The 7,715-nt window shown below is 50.9% G+C and overlaps 1 pseudogene; it reads left to right on the forward strand.

Moving 5' to 3' along the window:
• The first annotated feature begins 1,137 nt into the window (after positions 1 to 1,137).
• LOC146861372 (endogenous retrovirus group PABLB member 1 Env polyprotein-like) lies at positions 1,138 to 2,619 on the forward strand (annotated as a pseudogene).
• The last annotated feature ends 5,096 nt before the right edge of the window (positions 2,620 to 7,715 follow it).

Below are 7,715 nucleotides of genomic sequence, written 5' to 3' on the forward strand. Positions count from 1 at the left end.
GGTCTGGAGTGACAATGGGAGTGAATTTGTGGGTCGAGTGATGAAAACAGTATGTGATGGACTGGGTATCCGGCAAAAATTTCACGCTGCAAATCATCCCCAATCAGCTGGATTAGTAGAGTGCTATAATGGCACGTTAAAATTGAAGTTGGCCAAGATTCAAGCAAGCTCTGGTCTTAGATGGCCCGACGCTTTGCCTTTAGCACTCCTGTCAACAAGAATGACTGCGCATTCACGAATGGGACTTAGTCCCTATGAAATCGTGTTTGGCCGCCCGGCCAATATATGGGGAGTGCCAAGGCCTACAAAATTCAGCGAGATCGAACATCCAGTACTGTTTGATTATTTGTATGAATTGACGGCTAAATTGCGTGTTTTACACCAACAGGTGCATGATACTCTGCCTCAGGTCTCTGAAACTCCAGGACATCCTATTAATCCTGGATCATGGGTGCTGCTCAAAAACTTTCAACGGACAAAGAATGATGAGCCCCGTTGGACCGGCCCCCATCTCGTCCTTCTCTCAACGAGATCAGCTGTTCGAGTGAAAGGGAAAAAGAACTGGATCCACGGCGTCCATTGCAAGAGGGTCCCTTTGCCTCTGCCATATGACCGATGGGTCCAGGAGGGGATCGCTGATTCTGAGACTGAAACCGTGCCTCGTTTTCTGCCGTTTAGCGATGCACGTGTGAAAGGAACAAGCTCTGAGCAGGAAAGCGATAACATTTTGCAAGAGGCTGTGCCACCGTCAATACGATTGGACACTACAGAGCCTGAACTCTTGTTCCAAGATCAGACAGTACCTGGGAGAAATCGCTACAAATTGAGGCCAAGGACTATGGACAAATAAAATTATTTTCCTTTCCCTTGCTATTTTTAATAATTTTGGAAGTGCAGCTCTCTCTTTCATCTGAGAAACTTGCTTATTTTTGCTTTTTTCGAACCGCCATCCGGGTTCAGCTGCAGGGTCGCGGTTGCCCAAGTCTTTGGAGTGCAACTGAAGACGTTAGGTCAGCAGTTCTGGTCGGTCCAAGGAGTTGCCCTGGACTGTCAGAAGCACTTCCTTAGCATAGAACACCCTACCACCGCGAGCAGCACTCAGAGAGGATGGAGTTTTTCGAGAATGAGAGACCTGCTAAACCAATGGACTGCAAAGACAGAACATGCATAATGATGACAAGAAAACAATTTTTGATGTTATGTATTTCCATGTTACTAAGTGTGATGCCGATCTTCATAGGATATGTCTTATTCTCTTTCCAAGTAACACTCGCACCAACTGCACAGCCCATACCTCCTCCTACTGTTCCCTCGCATTCATTTCACTCTCTGCCTGAACACGAGTCTGCTAGAAGATTAGAATTTGTCAATAATTCGTTCATTCAGCTTCTACACCAACACCAATTAGTAGTTAACACAACTAACTGTTGGGTGTGTGGCCTTATTCCCCATACTACTGATAAAGGTATCCCGTACCTACTCCTACCTTTCAGCCATAATGGTTCTGTGTGGGCATATAGAACAATATTCATGTATGCTCATGAAGCCAACCCCCTACGTTCTGTGAAAGATAATCCCAAGAATAGTGCTCTAGTTAAGGGGATCGTGGATATGATTAGGGAAGAGATTTCCTATGAAACCATCCCAAGAGATGAGACACTAGCATATATTGGCTGGAATATGACAGGATATGAAGTTACTCTGAGCGAGAACCAGCGAGCAAAGAAATCCTCACCGATCTGGATTGTACCCCATCAGGGTCACCTATGTTTGCAAGGTTATGGCAAGAATCCCAGAGCTCAGTTAGGGAAAAGTATCTGCGCTGAAACTTACGTTTTTGCATCTCAGACTTCCCCTTCGTTCTTAGCAGCCAAGGGTACCTATTTCATCTGCCATGATAGAGCCTATACCTGGTTGCCCCCGGACTTTTCGGGCACATGTTTTGTTTCGTTCCTGCTGCCTCCCACCTACACGACCGCGGCAGATTACCATAAGACAAGGATGGTTAGAGGCGTCATCAGTCAGGATGACACTGCAGGACAAGAATTTGGAGATTTCATAAAGGGTTCTCTGCCGTTTTGAGGTCCAATGGTTAACAGCAGGAACATAAGGCAATTGACAAGAGTGGTTGAATCCACGGTAGTTGAAACAGCCGGTGCCCTTGGTAATTTGACTGCTGAGCTCCAGTCGGATCGTCTTATGACTCTTCAGAACAGGGTCGCGTTAGACGTCATACTTGCAGACCGAGGTGGGGTATGTAGAGTGATCCAATCTAGCTGCTGTGTTTTTATTCCAGATAAAGCTCCAACAGTTTTCCAGGCCATTTCCAAACTGCATAGAATCTCCGAATCTATTCACGTAGATAATGGGGAATGGTCATTGGCGGGGTGGTTCTGGGAACTGATATCCGCTTGGGGTTGGAAGATCCTGATAGTCATTGGAATGATCTTAGCCATTCTTTTCCTGCTCTGTCTATGTGTACAGTGTGCTCCTGTAATTTGTGGCATCTGCGCTACATCATGCATAAGGAAACCTGTAACGCGAGACGAGCTAAGCAATAGGATGATGCTACAGCAACATCTCCGCGACTTCATGGACATAGACCTGGATTCAGACTAGCGGGAGTATAGGTTATTGCCTATGTAAGGGCAAAAGGAGGGTCTGTGGTACTGTAAATTTCGGAACCACGTATCTGGCATGATTCTAACATGACGATTTCTTTATCAAGAGACCAAGAATGTTTAGGATACTATGCACAAGCATTTGCATCACATTCGAGTGACGAGATCGCCTGAAATCAGAATTTCTGTCCTAATACCTCGAGCTCCATTTTAGGATGACAGCCATTTTGTGATTGCCCTCTCATAGGCAACAGGACTACGGCCGAGCATGGGTCTGAAGGACACACACACCTTCGCTGACTCCTCGGTGACCTGGGTGAACTGACTCCGCTGCCTAAGGCCAAACCTGATCGGTCAGTTCCCTTCCCGCGGCCGAATGAGATTAGTATCAGGGCCCAGCATATCACGAAACCTTTCATCACACACGAACCATGTCTAATCTTCTACACACCTGCCCCTGTTTCCCTCTTTATGACCCGTTTTACGAGGAGGAGGTGCCCGTTTTTATTGGGTGTCTGATGAAGGCGCTAAGCTTTGCCGGGTAATTGATTAAGGGCTGAACGAACTGGAATATGTACTTGCCATTATGACTCTGTCTTTTCCTTTGTAATGAATGCATGTGAACGATCATACCGTAAAATGAGGAATGTTTGCCTCAAGCATAATATTTGGTATATAAGGAGAAGGCTGGTTTTCGTAAGTGAGCAGTCTCCTGAGAATATACATGTGTTGTACTTCTAGGATACCTGTTACTGGCTGCAGCCAATAAATACGATCTTTGACTTCACCAAGAAGACTCTGTGTTTCTGTAGTCTGAAACAGGAAGAACTCAAAGTCTTCGGGTGTGTTCCCTGGCACCGCTGGGTTCCGAAAAACCCCGTACTTCAGAAGGCATGGTAAGAGGACGTTCCACTTACGCCTCATGGGTTCCTCGAGACCCATAATCATGCCCTTCAGGGTTCGGTTGAAGCACTCAACCAACCCGTTTCCTTGGGGACGGTAAGGGGTGGTGAACTTGTAGGTTACACCACACTCTTGCCAAAGGGATTTCATATATTTCGATATGAAATTGGTCCCCCTGTCAGACACCACCTCTAGAGGGAATCCTACTCGTGAGAAAATTCCCATCAGTGCTCGTCCCACCACGGGGGCCGTCACTGTCCTCAGAGGGATGGCTTCAGGGTACCGGGTGGCATGGTCCACCAAGACCAGGATGAACCTGTTGCCCATGGCTGTCTTGGGGTCCAGTGGCCCCACGATGTCAATCCCCACTCGCTGGAATGGGGTACTGACCACAGGGAAAGGTTGGAGTGGAGCCTTCAGCTTCCTTCCACTCTTACCACTTGCCTGACAAGTCTGGCATGTCCTGCAGTGAGTGTCAGAACTCCTGCGCATTTGAGGCCAATAAAAGTGGGTGACAAGCCTCTCGAAGGTCTTGTCCTGCCCCAAATGCCCTGCTAACGGAACGTCGTGAGCCAGCCCCAGTAGGAAGGCTCTGAACTTCTGGGGTACCACCAGCGCATGGGCTGACCCAGGTTCAGCAACCTTAGGCTGTGAGTACAGGAGGTCGTTCTCCCAGTAGATCAAGTGAGTACCGGACTGATCACCATTGGCCTGGGCTGCAGCCTGCTGCCGCATACCCACTAGAGAGGGGCACTCCTTCTGCTCCCTGCAGAATTCCTCCCTGGTGGAGCCTCCTTTTTGCTGCCAATGGGTCAGCTCAGGCAGGTCCCCCAGTTCGGCTATCTGTTCCCCGGTAGGCTCCAGGGGATCCCCCTCAAGGTCTGCTGCTTCCTGGGCCGTGGGAACTTCAGGAGCCGGATTCCCGTGCCTCCTGTGCCCTCTCTCTAAGGCCGGTTCCTGGGCCTCTCCCTCAGGCTCCAGGGTCCCTTCAACACCCCTACTGGCTGCCATCGACCGGGTGGTCACGCATGCCCAATCGGGTAAACCCACCATCCTCAGGTGAGTTGTCTTCTCCACCTTTTCCCAAGGGGAGCTCTCCAAATCGTTACCTAGGAGACAATCAACAGGCATGGCCTCTCTCACAGCCACTTGCAGAGTACCAGAGACCCCCCCCCACTCAAAGGGAACTTGAGCCATTGGACATTGACTCTCTGTGTTGTCGGCGTTGACAACACGGCAGAATGCGTGTGGGACAACCTGCTCTTGAGACACCAGGTGTTGCTTGACAGCAGTCCCACTGGCTCCTGTATCTCTAAGAGCCCCCACCCTTCGGCCATTTATGGTCACCCACTGCCCATACTTTTGAGTATTGAGGGGCAGCTGGGCTTCAGCGACCATCTCACTGTCTCCTAATGAGACTAGGGTCATCTGTACGGGATCCCCCGCCCCTTGGACATCTATCTCCTTCCCCAAGGCTACACTATTCACCTGCTTGGGGGGGTGGAGCACCAGAGGGTGCCGGTTTACCATACATGGGGCACTTGGGATCCATGGAAATGTGCCCCAGGTTGTTACACTTGTAACATCTGAGGGGCCCTCTTTGAACAGGGTTACCTGTCGGGGCACCGGTCTGCTTCGGGGGTGGGGGTGGCTGAGAACCTTTCCCTTGGTTCCCTTGGGAATTACTTTGGGGCCCTCTGTAGAACTCCCTCTGTTTACCCTTGTCCCCCCCACTCTTCTGCTGGGGACCCTGAACACCTTTGGCGGGGCCTCCCACGGGACCCTTGTGGACCCTGGTGCTCATCCAGCGGTCCGCCTCCTCAGCAATTATCCGACAAGTGCTCCCATGCAATTAAATCAAACAGCCCTTGGTAATCATTTACTTTGCTACCCTTCACCCAACCATCTAGCGCTCTGGAAAAAAAGGTCACATACTCTACATAAGTGGTACCAGGTTTCTTGGTGCAATCCCTAAACCTCTGCCTGTACAATTCAGGAGTTAACCCATACCTTGCCATCAGAGCTTCCTTCATGTGTGGATAGGATGTTTTGACATCAGAGGGGAGATCCAGCAGTGTGTCCCGCCCCTCACTCAGGAACCTTCCCTACAACCCCGCTCCCCAATCTTTCTCAGGGACCCGGTGGGAGGACATGGCTACTTCATAGGCCCTGAACCACTGCCCAATATCATCCTGTTTATAATACTCTCTTGCTACATCTTTAGGAATATGCACCCTTGACTCCGTTAAATTGCTGCCACCAGAGGGAGAGTGGTTTAAACTCTTGGCCTTGATATCCAACTCCCTCATTTTTACCTCGTGCTCCATGGCCAATCTTTGTCTTTCCATCTCCATTTGAAGTTTTGCCATCTCCACCTCATGTGCGCGTGCAGCACTCCTGTCGGCCATCTCCTCTGGCGACATGCCTCTGCCAGGCTCAGGAACACCTTCTGGGGGTATCACCTCTCTTGCATTCTCTGGGAACTTTGGTTCGTGCCAGGCCCTCAGCGCCTTTATGTACTGATTCTTGGTGGTCAATCCACTTTGTTTAATTCTGTACTTGGAGAGGTATCCTTTCAAGACTTCATTAATGTACTTTCTCAGTGCCTCTTGTTCCCAATCTATGTCATCAATCCCAGAGAGTATGGAGGACGCTCCGCCTCCACTGACTGAGCAAGGCATGGTTTCAAGTGGAGATTCTTCAGCAAAACAAAATTCAACCTGTGGCTGCGTTATAGGTCTGCTCTCGCTACGTGGTGATCAATAATTCACTGTATGTAAATCATAAATGCAAATCCGAAATCCCACCGCTGCCACCAATGTTAGAATGGGGAACCTCCGGTTGGCACGAGTGGTTACGTGTGACAAGCAGTGGTCCCTTCTTCTAGTCAGGGCAAGAGAATTACTCCCTCAGAACAACCCCTGCTCACCCTATAGGTAGTGTGGCGCGAGCAGTCAGGGCTAAACTTCAGGGCGTTACGTCAGTTAAGCATTTATGAGCACACACAGTAAATCCCCAGATCCCCCACAAATGGACGCCAGGCGTAAGTTGTATCAAAAATACGTATACTTTATGTAAGAGGTTCTTTGTTATGCAGACTTAGTACAAGACCATAAATAACGTTTGGGAAAGGGGAGCCACAAGGTGACAATTCGGCACAGTTCTCTTTGGTTGGTAAGTTCTTTGTTACGGGCGCTCTGTAGCGCTCTCTTGGATCTGTCCAGCCACGGGGAAACGCCGTGCGCCCAGGGTACAGTGATACGGGGAAATCAGAACGTTGCGGACCCCGAGTCCGATAGAGTGTTCACTGTACCTTGGTTCGTGCGGCGGGTTGGACGCGTCTTCGGTGGGGGTGAGCTTCGGCACCTTGAGGGACTCCGGATCTGGAATCAGCGGGCGGCTTTTGGACGACAGGCGCGGCCCAGGGCCTCCAACACGGACGGTGCGGGAGGTACCTCTGGGGGCGGCGCTGTCTGAATCTTGCGGAGAGGCGAAGCGGGGCGGCCGGATACTTTACGACGTCCGGGCGGCCGTCCGGGGCTTTGAACTCGCGGTCCGAGCAGAAATCCGGCGGGAGGGCGAGAGGGCACCAAGCCCACTCCAGCAGCAGGCGGGTGACAGGGAAGTGGGGCGGCCAGACCCGAGGGGTCAAGAGCGACTCAGGTAGAGCAGGGCTCTCGGCGAGTGGAGGCGGCCATGCTTCTGAGTGTCACGGCCCTTGGAGGGGGGCAGGTGCGCAGAGCACTCCGGCGGGAGAAAGCACACGGCTCGATTCACAGACGAGCGGAGGCACGGTGAACCCACTGGTCCTGGGGTTCAGTTCAGGGGGCAAGCTCAATCAAGCCCTTGGAGATTGCTGTGAGCACAAGTTTTTGGGTCAAACAAATAAAGCAAGTCTTATGCAGGTTTCTTCTCTCCTTTGGCAGCGAGGCAACCACTGCAGGCAAGTCCTCCAGACTTTAGGAACAGCGTTTCTTCCTTCAGCTTCAGGTTCCTCCTCCTCAGGCAGAGCGTTCTTCTTGGTCACAAGCAGGATCTGATTTCCTAGGAGCAGGGCTCCTTCTTTTAAAGCACAAATCCTTTGTTCTTTGTCGCCGGGGGCCCGGGCCTGGCTTAGTCCAGTTTTGGAGCACTTTGTTGTGGTGACTCGGCTCTTTCTTTTCAGCAGCAGGGCAGAGACATCAGCCGCTC

This window comes from Triturus cristatus, chromosome 3_1 (genome assembly GCF_964204655.1).
Source record: "Triturus cristatus chromosome 3_1, aTriCri1.1, whole genome shotgun sequence".
NCBI lineage: Eukaryota > Metazoa > Chordata > Amphibia > Caudata > Salamandridae > Triturus > Triturus cristatus.